Below are 18,998 nucleotides of genomic sequence, written 5' to 3' on the forward strand. Positions count from 1 at the left end.
GTTAGTAAAAACTTTTATTGCCGGGTCTCGCTTCGTGAAATGCGAGAATAAACGAACTTAACATAAACGAAAGGAATCGGGGACGTTGATCATTCGATAAAAACGCGTCTAGAGTTGTTCAAAAGGATTTTCAAAGTAAAGTTATTTTTTTCATGGCTCGAAGATTTATTAAATCAATTATGATCATTCTACTAATATACTTGTGAATATTCGACTTTGTAGGCACGCAAATTTATGGGAATGCTTTACTTGAACAGAAACTCGAACCGCGCTCTGATCGTCGAAACTTTACAGGCAAAGCTTTCAAAGCATCGTTATTGGTTTACGTGTCAAACAAACTTCGTTAATAGCCCGGATTATTGAAGTAGACCCCCCATGCGTTACATGTCCTACTTGCGTAATCTCACCCTCGGGGGTAACATCTGAAGTTGATAAAAGTGGTGAAGAATTGCACTTCGGTACCGTGCTTAACATTGTACACAAAAATAGCGTGTTCCAGGGGTCATACACCTTTCACTTAATTATTATTAAAAAAAAATTTACCACATGACAAATTTGAGTATCGTATATTCATGGGTCGGTAATTAACACGAAACCCTAATTACACTGCAGGAAAAACTCGTCACGCGTTACAGTTTGAAAAAGAAAAACAAAACGGCATAAAAATGAAAAAATTGAAACCGTCAAACGGCAACGAGTTTTATAACAAATTACGTACCCCACATAAAGCCCGTTATCAAAGTAATTACATTTTTGTCCATGGCACTATTTCCACTTTGAATTTTTAGCTTAAAGTTACAGAATCCGCGGTAATATCGTTGTTAACTCGCCGGTTAGCTTCTATTCATGAAATTCTGATATAATTAGACAAAGACCTTTCGCCTTGCCGCAGCTTACAGGCGTGATGAATAGCAGTTTGGTGGTCAGTCCACATTGATAAGATGAAGCAGCGAAATTCTCTGCCACTTTTCCCTTTTTTTTTCACTTTTTTGTTCTTTTTTCATCAAGTGAAAAACGACGAGTTCCGACGACTGCGATAAGAAGTACAATTCGCTCACGATGTAAGCCAGGTTGTTAATACCCGGCTACAATTAGCAAAATGAATTTACGCCTTTGAGAGAAAGAGATAAAAAAAGAAGAAAATATATATATATATATATATGGAAAGCCCAGAGTGGTATCCTTGACTTTTGGAGCGAGGTCCAAGCGGAGGTCAGTTTCTGCTTAAATTCTCGATTTTCCTACGAGGTCGAGAGACCGGCGTCACGCATATCCCGAGAACGAGGCACGCACAGCCTGTCTAGTTTATTAAACGGAGCATATTAAGTATCGCGGTGTTGAATAGTAGGCGGTACCTTACGCTGTGTGAAAATTAAGTAAAGTGCCTTGCGCCCAAAGAAACGACGCTGCCGCTGCTTTGGCTGGCATGCATCGCCTGAACTCGGTTGATCCTCCGTGTTTTTGATTTTTCTTCCTTCTTTTCTTTTCCCCTTCACCATTACGCCAGAAGTCATACGTCACTTTTGATTTCAGTTATAAATCGCTTGAGCGAGAAAACCGAGATCTCGCTCGCGAGTTTGCGAAATCTTTGGATATCCCAGCAACAGCTGGTGTTGATAGATCGACTTGCTCACATTTCGCAGTGCAATATGCGCCCGTGGATCGCTGCGATAATTTTGATGAAAATCCCTAATCGCGAAGTAAGCCCGAAAGTAAACGCATTTCGAAAGCACTCTGAAGTCGCAGGGTTTCTGCAGGTTGTTGCAGGTATCGAAAGATCAGGCCATTGTCATCGCTGAATTTTCATAACAGCTAATATTGGAATACAAATCGATCTCTCTTTTTATAATCGTTCGCAAACCGCGTTGTTATAAACTTAAGCTGCAACCAGCTTCAGGGAAAACTTGAAAATTACGAGGTAGCTCTACGTCAGGGTTAGAAGAGCTTCGGTTGGTTAACCTTTGCTCGATTAGAGCGTCTTGTACTAGGCTGCAGGTTCGAACTTTGTAAACCACTTCCGACACCGTCGTCAACTCTGCATGGCAACCAAATTAAAATCCTCAACTTTCCTCGGACACGGAGATGACTTTGTAGAGTTTTAAACGCTGTTTCCTCACGCCCCGTGTACAAGTTCGGTTTGATGACAATGCTTTGAAACACGTCGCGCATTCGCTACTAAGAAACTTTTCATATTTAAAAACGAAATTCACATCGTCTCGCTTTCAACTGACCCCGGCGGCTGTGTCTCAAGTTTTCCTTCTGTGTTTCCATTATTCAAAAACTTTGTTGACTTCCAAAGATAGCCTCACTCCGCTTGATGAAACAAAACACTCGTAAAGTTACCGGCACACCCCAAATAAACCAGAAAATCAATATAAAGTGACTAAAAACTGGTCAAAGCGGTATGATTCAAGAATTAAAAAATTTCCAAACGCTATAAGATACTGTAAAACATCATTTCCAAGGAATTTCAAGAATCGGTGATTTATTATGTACCTTTTTGACGAGTTCGCGCGTCAATTCAATTAACGGCGAACGGCGATACAGTTATTGAATTACAGCTGATTGTGGCTCTGCAGAGGTAATGTATTATTTTGTTAGCCGGTAACCAGTGGTTGAAATTATGCGAGTACCTCGTTGCTCGCGATACCTGGAGCCACAGAATTCCGCCGTATACTTCGGTTTATCAATACAAATTGCACCTGGTGCAGCAGTGCAGCTGCAGTCAACGTTCCGGAGTGGAGTCAATTTCAGTGCTATTCGGATTTGCGCGGCACAGCCATTATCCGCCACTGCAATTTTCCCTCGATGTATAGATATATAGAAAAATGCTCTTGATTGCTCGTTCGCTTCCGACCACGAAGTATAAGTGTACAAGGGCATAAATGTACAAATGTATGAGTGAGTAGACAAAACTTTTCACAGTCCGTACAAACTCGTCGACCTGTCAAGATCTTTGTACTACTCGGGATATCATTTTGCAGATTCGGTAAGAATTGATACTCGGGAAGCTTTAGAGCTATCGCTAATCTCTTTACCCCTTCCTTTTCACAGCAGACCAGATATGTCTCGCTTAGTTTCTCTCACACGTATCGTTTTCGTTTCAATCCGGATATTCTTCTCATCCGAAGTCGTTCGCCGTTGAATAATATGCATAATATTCTCGACCGGATGATACGCATTTTTGAAAATTGTTCAGTCAGCGGTTGATGAGCTCTAATTTCCAGCGCCAAGCTTGCAGAGCGAAACGCAGCCGATGTGTTTATCATTATTTTTTCACCTCATGATATTCTGCCCGCGTACTGCGGTGGCTAAATTTCGCACGCGTAAAAGAGCTTTGTGGTTGGAAAAATGAAACGTCAGCCGGGCAGCAATTTGCGGTCGGATTTTTTTACCTCCCTCGTATGAGTTTGGTGGAGAAACACGAGCGCGTTTTTGCGCAGACCGACGAAAGAGTTGGAAACCGGAAAATTAGAACCTCCCTCCCGTATCCTCCAAGGCACACTGCAATTAATTCCACCTCATCTCTCTTACAAACTGCAGCGTCTGTACGGCGAAGTAAATAGAGCACCTTCGTTCGGCGTTCGTGTCAATTAAAGTCCGTCCAAAAACGTTTTTCACGTTTATTGCTACTTTTAACCAGCGAATATATTGGAAAAATTTCTCGTCATCAGATATTGATCACCGTCGATTTTCGCCTCCTGTATCCACATGATCAGGAAGATTGATTCGAAGAGGAAGAATCGTGACTGCTGACAGTTTTTCTTCTGTCGGCAGATAAGCCGGGAGGATCGTTATCGACAAAACGTCGCAAACGGTGTGCCCATCGGGATGAAAATGCAATCGAAACTTGTATTGGCCGTAGCCGGTTGAATCACGCTTGGATCGAAGAAAACGCCCGTCCGTATTCATGGATCGAAGTAGGTAATATTGACGTACGTGAAAGCTCTTATCGTGACAGCTGTTTCAATTTATCAGAGTGCGAAGCGGGATGAAGACGCGCAATCTTTTCCTTACTCTTGTCGGTATACCGGAAAAGTTTAAGCGAACTCTTTCGTATACCTGTATACTTCTATTCCATAACGGATGGCGATGCAGTCGGTTTACACATGTGACCACGGAATAAGAACCCTTGCCTCTGTTTACGCATAGTTACATCTATGTTCGAACATGTTTATCCTGAACATCCTTCCAGTCGAGTTTACAACTTGTTAAACTCGTTAATTTTACTGCGTTTATCCCCAACCTACAATTGCGACGCTCTCGGACAGCCGGCTCTGGCTTTTCTTGCCGCCCGAAAGAAGGGCAGAAGAAACTTCTCGGGGAAAAAGTAGATCCTCCTATTTGTCAACGAGCACGCGTATCTGTCCTGCCCAGTTTAACGATTTTCTCATTATTCAAGTTCCTCTCCAGTTCCCTCACCAATTTCGGAATGGCTTCTGCGACTTTGAATTTCCTTCAACCCCGATTATCCACCCTATAAGGTCTGCCCTGTGCACCCCTCGGCCATAACGTACGCTACTTTCGATCAGATAACAGGGTATATTGCGCATACCTACATGTTATTCGTACAGAACGTATCCCCTGCTAATCCCCCCCCCCCCCCCCCCCTTGAATATCTCTGAGATAATGGACGTCACACGTTTCAAGGATTAGGAAACCTTGCCGGTGAATATCTCGTGTACATTATAGACTCGGAGAAATATACATGCGGTAAATACATGTAATACTTGTAATCGTTGCTATACACGAGTATGAAACCATTTCAACGATATTATCTTCCACCGAAAAAAAAAAAAATAAAAAAATCAGTCAAATAATTATATCGTCATGCGTTCTGTGATTTTCACTAATTTTTACGGAACGTCGAACAAAAGAAATCTCGATCTCTGAGAAAAATAACGTCTAACGCAGATTTATCAATGTAACTTCTCCGTGAAACTTCAGTGATTCGCATATTTAGTCGCCTGTAAACTTGTGATGGAAACACTATTGCATCGTCGCTGAAAAAAAAATGTTCGTTTTCACATGAAACTGTCTATTGTAAATTTTTTATTTATTTTTTTGTTCTACCTAAATTACGCGAACAAGTCACACGAAGTTTTGTAATGTGACGCTGTTGAATCGTGACCCGTGCGTCTTTCCGAATTGACCGAATTACAGATGTATGCACGAACTTTACGCATCTCGTGACGATCGCGCGTAGCGTGGAAGCCTAGAGTCCGCGGTATTACGATTCGCATGTGCCACGACATTCCGAGATAACAATCGATTAATTATTCAAGCAGCGGGTGGGTAGGTACAAGATATCAACTTTCAGTCGCAAAACAATGTGGATCGTTGCCTCGGGGCGCCGAGTTGTTGAACACGGATTACTAATAAAAGAAAAAAAAATTTATTTAAACAAGTAAAAAATACACCGAATTATTCGTTCTTTTGTCAGATGTGTCCAAAGTTTGTTAATCTCTATAATTTAACACGTATACGGCGATATTAATAATCCCCATTTGCAGTAATTGCTTATTGCCGCGGCGTTTACTCTGCGAAACTTGACCGGGAAACTTACTGTAATTACAAGCCATAAACTGTCATGCAATTTCTTGTGGGATATAAATTTATGAATTATAAGCTCAGGGTTTATCTACCCGTGGAATTATTAGCCCTGAATAAACGTTCTCGAATATTTTCTCTTCCTTTACATCCGAGAATTAAATTACACTTCAAACAAATTGTAACCACTCTGCGAGAGAAAAAAATCGATAATCGAAAAATAAATCTCGATGTACATTCGAACACTGCTTGAATTCTGTAGTGGTTGACTTAACGTGCTTAACGCAATTTGATTAAAAAAAAGTTGACGGAGGATAACACTACTTGGCGTAGGAAATGCTTTTCTGCCATTATTCGCTATCCGTTGGCATCAAGAGGGGTAAATTTCCATAAAGTTCGATTTGCGTTAAATTTCACACCGTGTTTTTCTTCACTTTTCCTCCACTTGAATTTCTTCTGTTAAAAAAAAAAAAAAAAAACAAATTAAACCGTTTCGCATTTACAGATATTCTTAAAACCTTTTTCACGTGTTCACGCGTGATATCTTGTTGTTTTCAAAGATTCACGGGCGTTGAAAACGCCAATAAATTTAATACATGCTTTAAGATCAATCGCGGTAAAATCCTTTAGCGGAATTTCCACACCTACGGACGTTCGGAATGCGGTGGCACAGAGTCGAGACACAAACTAGCAAACGCGGCGTTGTGGCAGTCGATTAAATAGCGCGGCACAAGGCGTGTAAAAAATGTACATGCGTAAACTCCGACTCGATCGTTGAAACACCGGATGAGCTTAGTTACAATACGTTCCCTGAGAAGAGCGCGGTGAAGCGACACAAAAAATATGACGTGATTGGAAAGATCGAATGTTGTTGAAAACATGGAATGAAGAACCGGTAATCGTACGAATCACCCCGATCCGCAATCGAATCCTGCATTTTATGGCGGGTTCGGTGTGCGGAACAACCTTCTGATTTACCAGCCGAGTGCCGGCGCTTTTTAAACCTTGAAAACCTGGCCTTGTCCATTCCCTCGTTTGTTTATTTTTCATACGTTTGTCAGGGCATCGGTAATGGCTATGTATGATATTGTGACTGACTTACGTGTCTGGCAGAGGGCAGATGGGCCGCGACTGACACCCCTTCGACAACCACGCGCCCCTCTCAACAGCGCCCTCAATTTATACGCCACTGCGCAAGCTCGTGAAAGCTCCGAGTATACCGCCACTACAGTCAGTAACAGTTTCGGGTCACAGGGTAAGACTCGGACAAATGATTAGTAGATACTTATGCCACGGACTGAAATACACCCGGTGAGATATCAGACGCGCGAATTCCTACAAGAGAAATATTCGAATTTTTTTCAACAAGTTTTTCCTTTCGATCCCTTTTTTCTATCTTTCTTTGCCTTTCTTGCCTCCATTCACCCGCACCAAACCCAGGCTCCGAGTAGATGGAATTATTTTGGACTCTCCTTCCTTCATCTCCGTTTTGACCCGTCGAGATCACAATTCGAGAGATTCGTCATTCTGGGAGATGCGAAATGAAAGAGCGATGTAAAAAATGATATGATAAGAATAATAATTCTTTACTTGACCCAGAACGATCCGATCACGATCCTATTTCTTAATCTTATCGATTTTTAAAAATCATATTTCATAGCAGCATTCTGCGCACTCGCAATTTCTTTTTTTCGTTTATTCAAAAAGTTTCATTCTTATCTTTCTGTAACAGGTTCTTCATGTGAAAGCACAGAATTTCTGTCAAATATTGTCGGTACCATTCATTGAATCCAAGTCACTACGATCTCTAACAAACGTATCGCGAGAAAATGATATGATTTGCAAAAGTTAATTGTATTATAAGCACTATTCAATCTGGTTGAACTGTCTGGTAAGAATATCATCGGATCCCTTTTTACCTTAATTTTAACCTTGGTATGTGCAAATCCGACAACAAGATTCTTATCTCGAAGATAAGAACCAATTTCTGAGTTTTAAAGACCGAACCAATTGAAATGACTATTATAATACGCTGCGAGGCCGCACAAGATGTAACCTTCTTTGACCGGTTATTGCAACATTGTCCGGAGTTACCTTGTAACGTTGTAAAAATCCTGTGTAACGAGAGAAAGAAGAAAGTGCGCTTTGAAACGGTGCGCAATGAAGTCGGTTCGCGTTATTGCCGTTTAAACAGGCCTTGGCAAATCGCGGGTGGATTATATCAGGCAACTCTAGCGTGTCCTACGGTGGTTATTACACGTATAGGTACGACGTTCTTTGCTCGACGAAGCTGTGCATGAATGAGCCCCTGGCTTCAATGAATCCGGGCTGGCCAGCAAGGCGCCTTTTTGCCATACGGTCGGCTTGCAGACTGACAAAAAGTGCTCGAGGCTGCTTGCGTAAACCGCGTGTGTACATACACGTGGGTCAAGTTGTGCTGACGTTATGATCTCGGTCATAAAAAATTGACTCAAAACCTGCGAGCTCTCGCTTCCGACCTTCGTCAGTTTATACCGCGATTATAATCTCCTAAAGTAAACCGTTCTTGCTACCGATCGAAAGTAGATTATACTAGTTGCAAAAACGTAATCGCATTGCGGGAAGCTCGCCGAGGAAAAGCATGATGAACGATAGCTCATGAATCGTAGAGTTTCGCCCAATCCAAATGTCTATATTTGTTTTTGATCCATCGGCAAACGCGGGAAAATAATTGCATGGATTTGTCAGAAAACTCTTGTTGATGTTTGGCAAATAGATATACGATTTCCTTTGATGAATCTTTCTCACATCCCGGGAGGCGTTCGATCCTTTTTTAATACCCACCGTCTCCTTCACGGGGAAGTACATGAAGCTCGGATTTTCACTGCGAATCTGCGCAAAAGCTATCTCGTTTTCGGCGCAAGGATTTACTGAAACGATTCTTGAATCAGGGATATTGACGTCACTGTCTTACTGTAATACGAGGGTTCAAAATCGGTCTTTTAACTTCGCTTGAATTCATTCCGAGTGTTTAACCGAATGAACGAAGACTGAAAAAGGCGTGGAAGTGAAGAAAATTCGTTCCCGGCAGGTGGGCGAGTGGATTTTCTCGCTCAGCGAAATCCTGTGTAACTTTGCAAATGGCCAATATTATGGAACCGACCTGGTACATGCAACTTCAAGCACTCGTCTGCTCGGCAGCTATGCGACTGAAAACTGGAAGCAACATCCTATTTGCAACTGGTTCTCAACAGAACTCTACGGGGTTTATAGAGTTACCTCCATAGTTTACTCCGTGCACAATTATTTCTGCCTGTGCGGTTTCCATTGTTTCATGAGATGTTATTCACACAGGTGTTACAGAAATTTGAATGCAGCGTGAAGGTCCAACGTATCGAAAGAAAAACATTAGGTACTCTCATTTTGAAAGCAACGTATGTTGTGAAACTTTTAGGAATCTCCGTTTTAGCTGAAAACTGGAGTTTACGTTGAAAAATCTTTGCCCGGGAGGGAGAGGTTGTCAAACCAAATAAACGGCAATTGTATTTCTTATCAACGCGTGCACTTCGCCGGAACGCTGAGAGTTATTTTAACCATTAAAAATACCGTGGTCCAGCCTGTAATGTATATAATCGTTTAATGGAAATACCGTCGGTTGATTGACGCGAAGGGTCGGATACCGGCGAGAGCGCAATTTCGAGAAGCGATCATTTATCCGAGGCAGTCTCACGAGCTCCATTGCCCATTTTGGAGCGCGGTATAACTTCCGATTTCTTCATCCCCTCCGCGCCCTCTATTTTCTCGTTATCCTAACTACCGCGTGAATATTCATAACCTCGCAGGTGTTCTTTTCTCTTCTCTCATCTTTAAGTAGCCACGATTTTTGCTCGGGTATTTAAAAAATGGAAGAAGCGCGACACATTCTTCTATCGAAACAATTGCACCGACGTCTTTTCCACCTCTTTCCGGAAAAACCGTGCCTCGCATTCAAGTATCTCCGTTTCCCACCCTAGGCAGGTATTGTATACGAGGTCCTAATTGTCGCCTTGACTAGCGCCACGGCAAACCGTATACATATAATGGGCTCAAACCATTATCGTCGTTGTTGTCTGTCGTTCGTGGCATATAGGCACAGCCACCCCCTCGTGCTTTGAGTGACGACATAAATATGCATTAGGCAAGGCAAACAACGCTGAAATTTATAAGCGGCTTAAAAGAGGCTAGGCGGAGCTCGTGCCTCGTATTAATTAATATATTCCTAATTGGTTCAGCCCATATCCGCATGGACAAAACTCCTACACCTCCTCAATATCCCATAATTATCAATACCCGGTATCGACGACGTAGAAAAGTGCTATTCGTTGACTGGCAATTGCATGTTCTGGGAAGAATGAAAGAAAGAACTCGTCGCAGGGATCTGCTTTGGAAATATAAGCGATGAGGAGGAACAGGCGCGAATACAGATTTCTAATCCTTATATTGGCGATAAAGAGGGAGGAGAAGAGTTTAAAGTATAGATTCGGTGAATGCTCGTGCGGATATCGAGGTGCCTTTAAGAGGCGTGGGTGGGCGGAGGGCGAAGGACAATAAAATCTTGGCTTTCGGCAGAATGTTGTCCGGGCTTCAGCGATATTCCTCGGGAAAAGAGGCTCGGTGACCATGTCCAAAGAAAATACTGGGTATCGCATGCTAGTCACATCTTGGCTCGGGTATAGAACGCTTCTTTCCGTCGCCCCGCACCAATTTCAACCCCGAAATCTTTTCTATGATATGCTCGATGCCGCGTTTCCGGAATTTTGCAGCGGGTCAGAATATCGGCGAGATATATATTCCGAGACGCGTCTTCATTTTCAATCGCACGCCACGAATATTCTCGCCTGAATCCGGTAATCAAGGGGTGAAAATGGGGAAAGCACGAGTCGAGAATCAACGGGCGAACAATGAGTCACGTCGGTTACCCGTTTTGCCACGGTACCAAAGCTGCTTCGTCTCCTTTCAGAAGTATTCAAATTGACAATGAGCCCACGGCTCGCCCCGCGTCGGATAGAAAGCCACGCCAAGGGTTGACGTCGCGTGATTGAGAGGTCGGCTTCCACCCCGACCAAGAAATGTGACGACTTGAGTCGCACCGACTGAGCTGCTATTTTTCATCTCGTGAGAAACACCACTTTACAACTACGAGACTTGCTGGCTACCGCGCCCCTGTCCGATGTGCACGGTTGTTACCACTTAGATTTTTACCCCCCGAAAATCGATTGATTTCGTCACTGAGAAGAATCCCATTTTTCTTAATTACTAGAAACTCATAGAAAAATGGATATATTACTTTGCGATATAATTACGGTTTGAATATTTTCTAAATTAGATACACGAAAATACCGTGCAACTAGTAACTATTTAGCGCGATTACAATTGTCGACATTACATCTTGTGGTTGTTGAAACATTGGAACTATCTGTTTGGTTTACTACATTTTCGCAAAATAATAATAATAATTATAATAATAGTAATAATTAGGACTCGCCCGACAAAAGCGCGTCTCGTTTTCCTCTTCGACGAGTTCAATTTGTTTGAAATTTTTGTGGAATCGTGTATCGATCGACTCCAGCGTGCGTGTTTTTCTTGAGGAATTTCCATCGCCATTAAAATTGCCAATATGTAAGACTAATTTTGTTCTCTCTTGTATTTCGGGCGAACGACGATAATTTGCAACACTTGCAAAATCGTTTCGCGTGACGCGTGAGATGTTTGTACGGATTTCGATCACCCTTTTCGTAGGGCAGTCACTTCGCGTCTTGAGAAGGGTTACTACGGTAGTTCTATTTCCTCGGAACGCGTGTCTCCGGCATCAATCTTGCTCACACGCGATACGAGCGTCTCTTCTCGTCGGGTCGGCGTAGAAAGCCAACTTGCAAAAGTGTGTACCTGAGGACGGTTACCAAGTACTCGTCGATGAAATATGATACCGAGGTGCCGTGAAGATGATCTCGCGGAATCCGGTAGCACTGTGAAATAAATTTGTATCCCTCTTTTCTTCCAAGTAATTTGGCCCCCTGAAGACGATCCTAGCAGAATTTTTATAACCACTTGATACAAGCAGCCGTCGTTTATTATATTATGCAAATGCGTCATATGCCGAGGCACGACCACGCGAAATTTAAACATTATTAGGACTAAATTTCACCAGGAGCATTATACCGGGCGAATGGCATTATTCAGTTTTAATTCAACCCCCGCTGCACCTTATTTATCTCTTGGCAAAGTCGGGAATACGTTATTTTCAATATTTTTCATCGCACTCGCCAACGATTTTGCAATGTCAGCAATTTGCCGTCCTTGAGACGAATGGAATTGTCTTCTTTTTCTTTTTCATCTAAAACCTAGCTAGGTACAAAATGATGTTATTCCGTCTGTCTGAGGATTGTTAACGAGCTCATCTTAATAATTAATAGCCAAGTTCAAGTTTAGAGTGCGAAAAATAACGATGACTTGTAAGTTACTGAAAAACCAACAAAGAAAATAAATATCCTCAACGACAAAAAGCTGAACAGCCAAACGAGATTAGCTATCCACGAAAACGAAATCCGTTCGCAATCTTGTGACAGTTCAAAGATCCCATTCAACGTGCTCGCGTGTTTGCATAGGAAAAACGATTGTGCTCCATGTACGCAGCCGACGAAATTGAAAAAGCAAGGGATAAGGGTGACGCGAAGAAGAGGGCCAGGGGAGTTCCTTACACTAGACGGAGGCGATCACTCCGGTGATTGAGTATCGCCTTGCTTGGTGAACGGTCAGCCGGGTCGTTTTTTCTTTTTCTTTTCTTCTTTTTTTTTTTTGCCCGTGCCTAAAGGAGCGCTGCTAATCTTCTACGCTGTGGGTGAGGCACAAAAGAACACGAAGTTTGGTTCAACCGCCGGACGATCAAGCTCGAGGAAAAGCCCTACACGGAAGCTTTCCTTGCTTTCCTCGGCTGACGTCGTGAGTCACTCATCTTTTAACAATTTTACACGGTTGATTCGGCTGCAGGCGAAGGACGCGCTTTCTACTTCAGGTTTGAAAAATTTGTGTATTCGTTATTTCTGATGTATATTATATATAAGAATATTTCTTTCAAATATTCTGAATGTATTCTGCATACAAAATTACGTACTTCTTTAAATCACGTCAAATATACATTGCAATCAGTTATAGGTAAAGGGTGACTGACTGACTGATCATGAGACCTGTTGGAAGTTCACGTCTACTTAGCGTGAAATTGGCCAGAATCATTTCGTTTCACGTCCGTGGATATCTGAAAGCCCATTATAGACTAGGAAAGGAATGTAAGAAATGTCCAATCGGTCGCGGCATTCACTCCCCGCTCTTTCCATGATTCAGGTATCTTCCGATTGAAAGATAATTCTTATCCCCGTTAGTATTCCTTATCTCGCTCGTACCCTTTTATTACAGTCAGTCAATTTTTTGTCTCGGTAAATTTTTCACTTAGTAAAAATTCGATCTTCTGGGACTTGCAGCCTACGAGAGAGCCGATATTCGGAATGATATCTGTGTAGCCGGGATCGGGTTACAAAGCCGTGATCCCTTCAGAGTTGAATTTGTCGGGTTAAAAAAAGCTCCCGCGATTGCAGGAGGGTCGAAAAAACGTAAAGCCCCGCTTGATCCTCGTTGACGTCTCGACTGCTTGAATACGTATGCAAAAACTTTAGTCTGGGATTAAGGTGTCTGGCAAACAGGTCGTGATTTCATCAATTTGTAGCCATGAAATTTCATTCGCGAGTATCGGACTCCGCCAAGTGCTGCAAGGCGATCATTTACGCTCAGCTTGAGTGAGCTTTCGAAAATCGATGTTACAGAGCGAGAGCTTTCACAGTTCAGGACCAAGGGTCGAGATTGTACCCTTTAATGGTATAACGAACTTCAGCGGGAAAAGAAGGAGAAAAACTTGGCGTGCGAATCGCGCGTTTCACGCTTTTCACGATGGTACGAAACGCCTTATCAACGGTCCTCGAGCTTTGCCGAGATCGTCGGTAACGGGAGCTCGCGGAATTTATTCTCTGCATTGCTGACAACGCTCAGAGCTTCCAGAGCTTGCGATAACCGACGCTTGAGTTGGGTGAAACTTACCGATTGAGTGAAGTATTGGACATATTCTTAGCAGGCGAGGCTCACTTACCTGCGAAAGAAAAACACACAGATTTTTTTCAATTCCGTAACAATTCGGGATTAAATTATTGAGCAAAACAAAACTTCCTGTTGTATAAGCGTCAAGAGAAATCGGGCACCTCGAGCAACCATTGATTCTGTCACAGGCATTTCAGAATAAATGAATAAGAAAAAAAAATCAATGTACAGTAACGTTCGTTAATGCCTTCCTCTTCCGGCTGCCTTGCTTTCCGTCCGAATGAAAATGCGACTTCAATTCTATACGAATTATGTGACAATGACTCCGAATCTCTCACGTCAGCTGCATTGCTAATCATTATCGCATAATAAAGTTCGCATTTTGTTTCGGACCGAAAATAAAATAGCCGGAAGGGAAAGGCGTTGATGAACATTACCGCGCACGATGAAATCTCGTTATGAATGTATTTATTCGACAGATTATTCTACGGAATTGATGAGCGGTATAGCTGCCCAAATATTCGATCGGGTCGGAATCAAATTCCGCGTTGATTAAATTCCGACCTCGTCCTTTTACCGACAATGTATTTCGACTTGAAATCGAAGCGTTGAAACGCTGGTACAAAACCGAAAAAGTTTACCCCGGTCTTAGAGTAATGTGGTACTCCTGTTTCATCCGTTCAATTACTAACGACCTTGGCCTCGGTACGAGGGTAAAACTAGCTACGGAGCACGTGAGTGGTATCGCTGACTACCCCGTCTGCATCAAGTTGCTCCATAGACACGAGATAATGTCAAAGTACGTGCACACACCGGAACGTGGGCGTGTAAATTATTCCTGCAGACAAGGACGGCCTCGCCGCGAGCCAAAGGGATATTATCCCGAAAGTCCTGTGGCGCAGATGGTGCCACTCGATATTAACAGAAAATCTCGATTTTTGGATGTAGGTACATGCACGTTACACGTGGGACGATATTGCAAATGGGGAAATATCATAACCGGCTATTCGCCTTCATGATATTTCCATGGAAATAAGATCTACTTGAATATCTTCCCATTATTTGTCATTTCGCTTTGATGTATGATAAAAATTAACCAAAGTTTTCGAGCTTTTTATTTGTGCGTCTATCTTCTTTCCTGCAGGACTCTTTTCATCTTTTAGAACGGAATGATTTATGTAATTTATCGATGAGAATTTCCGATACAGTCTTGAATTACTTTTCAACTGAGGGATACTTTTTGTCTGTAAAAATGCTTAATTGAGTGGCTGATTATTTCTCATCAATTCGATCACGCTGAGTGCGCTTTAGCGCGGCAGTAATATAATAATCAAGTAGAGTAATGAGTGGGAAAAGGTGCGGCATAAGGTGTTTCAGCGTGGCGAGGTATACTTGTAATTTACGCAAGTTGTTCTCCGGTATTTCGACTCATCGCTTCCTCCCGCCCTTTGCCCTTGTTCTCCGCAACATAAATCTATCCTAGATCCAGCCAACGCCTTAGATATTTCACGATATCCGTGTCAGAGACCAAGAAGCTTATTTATCGTTTAATTACTCGGCGACGTTACGTCGAGCTAGTCGAACGGATTAAGCGCTTTCCGAATGCCGTCGGGATTTTCGTGTCCTGCTTCTTTATGCCGATGGTATTAGCGCGTGAAAATTAATGAAAACCGGCGTTTAAACTTGTGCGAAATTAACGCGATCAGTCTCAGTAGTCAACGCTTTATTATAATTGCATCTCAGACATTAGGAAATTTTGATCAGTGAATTTGGAGCGAAGCGACTGGCCGGGTTCGGGGAAATATTTTACGGCAGAATACGGAAAATGTAGGAGGTGAGGAGAAATACCTTCTCGGAACCTGCAATAACATATATCGGGAAAAATGTACGGAGGCCGTATTACCCGGGATGAAAGAGAGGGAAAAGACTCGTCTGTGTATACCTACTTTAGCCGATCCGCGAGTGCCTTCGGTAAAACACTCACTTTCAGGCGTAAGTGGATGAAAGCCATAAATTTACCGAACTTACTTCTATCAGCAAGTTTTTCTCTACCACGACGATTCCTCGTGCAATGGTTATAATTCCTGCTGACAAGTCTCGTATTTTTCGGAATGAGATGTCGAGACTCGGAAATTTTCTTAGGTCGGCAAACAACTCGCCGTATTTCACTGATGCGGTGTTACTAAATTTTCTATTTTTTACTCATAAGAAATTCAGGTTCAACTTACACATCCGAATGCACGAGAATATGCAAAACTTTCCTGATTTATTCAAATCTATCTAGTTATCTATCTGTATCTATAATTTTATAAACAAACTTCAAACGGCATTTGCATTCTCTCGTGTGTTATCGGTTTTCACTTTACTGGTACGGTAAATATACAGTATAAAATATATGCTTGTATATATTTTTTTCACTTGTACATTTTTCGAATCGCGAATCGTGAATTTTAAATTCATTCACACCAGCAGGCGATAAATCGTACTAGACCCTATCTACGGCATTTTTTGCGAACTTGGAGAGAAAAACATTTTATCTACAGATCCACCGCAAGACGAAGATGCTACATACAAACCAGAGAATCTCTTCAATGCATCCACAAGAGAATGAATAAAAATTGTTTATTTCACTGGATTTATTGTAATATTGTTCAAGCATTAATATTCGGATGAAAATTATTTAAATTTCTTTCTACAAATCACTAATATTGAATTCTTCTTGGTAAGACTCTGATTATCAAATGACAAATTCTGAAGGTTAGTTAATTATCATTAACTTACAGTAACTGATCAGAAAATTTATGATCCTGCGAATTCGGAATATTGAAGTCTGAAATGATAATACTACCTGTTTTGTTTGAAATGTTCAAAAATCGCAACAATTTTTTCAATACTATATCTGGCGTCGAATATCAATGATTAGAATGTTGTAAAATTTTCAAAGATACTCAAGAGATAAAAGAAGTTTGTTAACTCACGATACAAACCACGACATGATTTATATGCTTCACTCCGTGGATCATGACCAGGGGCAAAGTTTTATGCAAGTTTTTATTTACCTCCTATACAGCTGTATTATTTTCGTATCATCCAGAAATTTTACGTTCCGTACGTTATATGTATAGGTGAATATGTTTATTATACACGTGTACGACAGCCGTCTAGTAGAGGGTTTGAAGTGACGTGCTACATCTCCCTGTCTCTGAATAATTCAGTAGTCATAAAACGGGGATCTGCGTTTGCGACCTTTCCTATCCTAAAATGGTTCTTCTTCTTAACGATAACCAGTGCAAAACAAGCTTGGAATATATTGGCTCGGGAACTTTCCTGGATGCATGCGACAAGATTGGAGCAGCGCGGATCGAAACTCGGTTATTAGCGAGACTGGAAAAGTAACCAGCGTTGTCATTTGTGTAAAAAGCGTGTATAAAGGAAAGGAAGCTAACTGGCGCCCAGGAAAACATACCAATTCTGGCATCACTCCCATTTTCGGTCACATTTTCCGCTCGGAAACGGTTCACAACATCCACACAATTAAATTGTTTTACTGCTTGTTACTTGGCAGTCTAATTTTCTCAAAATTTCGAGTACTTATCGAGGCTTTTACCTATCCACGGACTACATTCACGAATTATGAACGAGGCACATTTTTCCCATATTTTCCACGTCCTGCGGGCATCGAAGATGGGGAAGTTAGCGGACCGAAAACGAGACGCTCCATCATCCTGAAATGGAGGAGGTCGAGAGAGGTCTTCGGCTACGTATTTCAATACACTTCGATACATCGTCGTGAACACACTTCACCGATTTTATGCCAGCTTTTCTCCTCCTCTTCTTACACGCTTGAGCAGCTTTCCAATTTACCTAATTTTCGCCCCGAAATTCCTTATTGCATTTTCCGAAAGCTGTCACGCTTGTTCAGCGAATAACCACCGACGTCTAATGCTGCAATTAATTCACGCTATCAATTCTAGTATGCAAAAAAAAAAAAAAAAACAAAGAAACAAAAATCAACTGAGACATGACGATGTGAAAATTATGACGAGCGAGAAATATCATGCTTATGAAAATAAGCGCTGACTTCTGAGATCGTATATCAAATACGGAGTAAAGGAAGAAGAAAATCCGCGCCTGTATCGTTCGACTGAAATCACAACTCGACGACGTTGCGATTGATTTACAATTATTCGAAATTGCCGGCACGTCTCGACTTGATCGTAAAACGACTAACGGCTCACTAATTTTCCCAACGACGCGGACGTCGTTGCGTTTCATGTCCTACATTTTCTCGACGTTTCCATTCCTCGTAGAAAACACACGAAATTTCCGAGCGTGTAAACGGCGCAGCTATACGTACCTATACAAATCGAGAGCACGTCGCGAGCAGAATACTCCTTCTGAAATCGCATCTTATATTCCGTAGAAGATTAAATTCTGTGCTTTACGACGAAACTGCAGACGACGTGTAGGTTCAGGTCTAAAACATCAGGCAAAACTTTTATCCGGGTTGTCTCCTGTCGAGAAAATCGTGTTTGTCATTCCTTGGGGAATCCAATAAGTATGGTTGAATTTACCACGGATACGTTTGCTCGCTGCGCTATCGTCGGAAAATCGAATTTAGAAATGGCTGAAATAATAGACGATGACAAAAGAGAAATCAACATCAATACCGCTCAATGCAATACCGCGAGATTTTCCGTCCCACGTTGTCGTCTTTTCCGACGAGTTTTCTCCCGGAATGCGACGTCTTTCCATGGGAAAATATCCAGTCTTTGCATCCCGTCCTGTGAGCCTCAACGCGTTATGGTCTGACGGTATAATACAGGCGTGATTTTCCATATTCATCGTTTCGAATATTCGTCAAAATATGGAACGCCTAAATCTGGGCAGGTATCGAAATTCATTAATCATCTATTTTGAATACGCAGTATTTAATGCCTTGAGATTCGATCAATACCTTTATAGATGGATAGATGAAAGGTACAATACCTGTATGTATCAGCGAGGTCAAATAATACGTTTCAACGATTTCTCCGCTGCTCGATGTATAATGAAGAAAGATCCCCGCGATACGTCTACTTTTTTCCTCCGTTCAACGAACCGCCGGGTTTGATGAAAATAAATGGCACGAACATTAGTCTCACGGCAGCGAATTTCCAAGGTGTTTATTGCTGGTAGTTGGAAGCAACACAAATGTAGTACGTTATTCTTACTGTTAGTCACCGCTATTCGTGAAAAAAGTTAAGGACCGAAAGACAGAGAGAGAGAGAGGAGAGAGAGAGTGTGTGGTTCGTGTCTCGAATATTAATTGAATTTTTTTTTTCCTTCTGGAAAAGGTGGAATCATTT

The 18,998-nt window shown here is 41.9% G+C and overlaps 1 protein-coding gene and 1 long non-coding RNA gene across 3 annotated transcripts in view; one reads left to right on the plus strand and one right to left on the minus strand.

Moving 5' to 3' along the window:
* Positions 1 to 18,998, minus strand: part of LOC124298882 (neo-calmodulin-like) — a 102,455-nt gene that overhangs the window by 68,177 nt on the left and 15,280 nt on the right. The window contains exon 1 of one of the 2 annotated variants that reach the window (XM_046751466.1): positions 6,653 to 6,668. The exons of the other annotated variant lie outside the window; for it this stretch is intronic. The gene's annotated coding sequence lies outside the window, so the exon portion shown is untranslated. Of the gene's footprint in view, positions 1 to 6,652; positions 6,669 to 18,998 lie in introns of those variants that run through there. 2 annotated transcript variants of the gene reach the window in all.
* Positions 1 to 18,998, plus strand: part of LOC124298886 (uncharacterized) — a 68,745-nt gene that overhangs the window by 29,838 nt on the left and 19,909 nt on the right. The gene's annotated exons all lie outside the window — the stretch shown is intronic.

Source organism: Neodiprion virginianus, chromosome 2, assembly GCF_021901495.1.
Source record: "Neodiprion virginianus isolate iyNeoVirg1 chromosome 2, iyNeoVirg1.1, whole genome shotgun sequence".
Classification (NCBI taxonomy): Eukaryota; Metazoa; Arthropoda; class Insecta; order Hymenoptera; family Diprionidae; genus Neodiprion; species Neodiprion virginianus.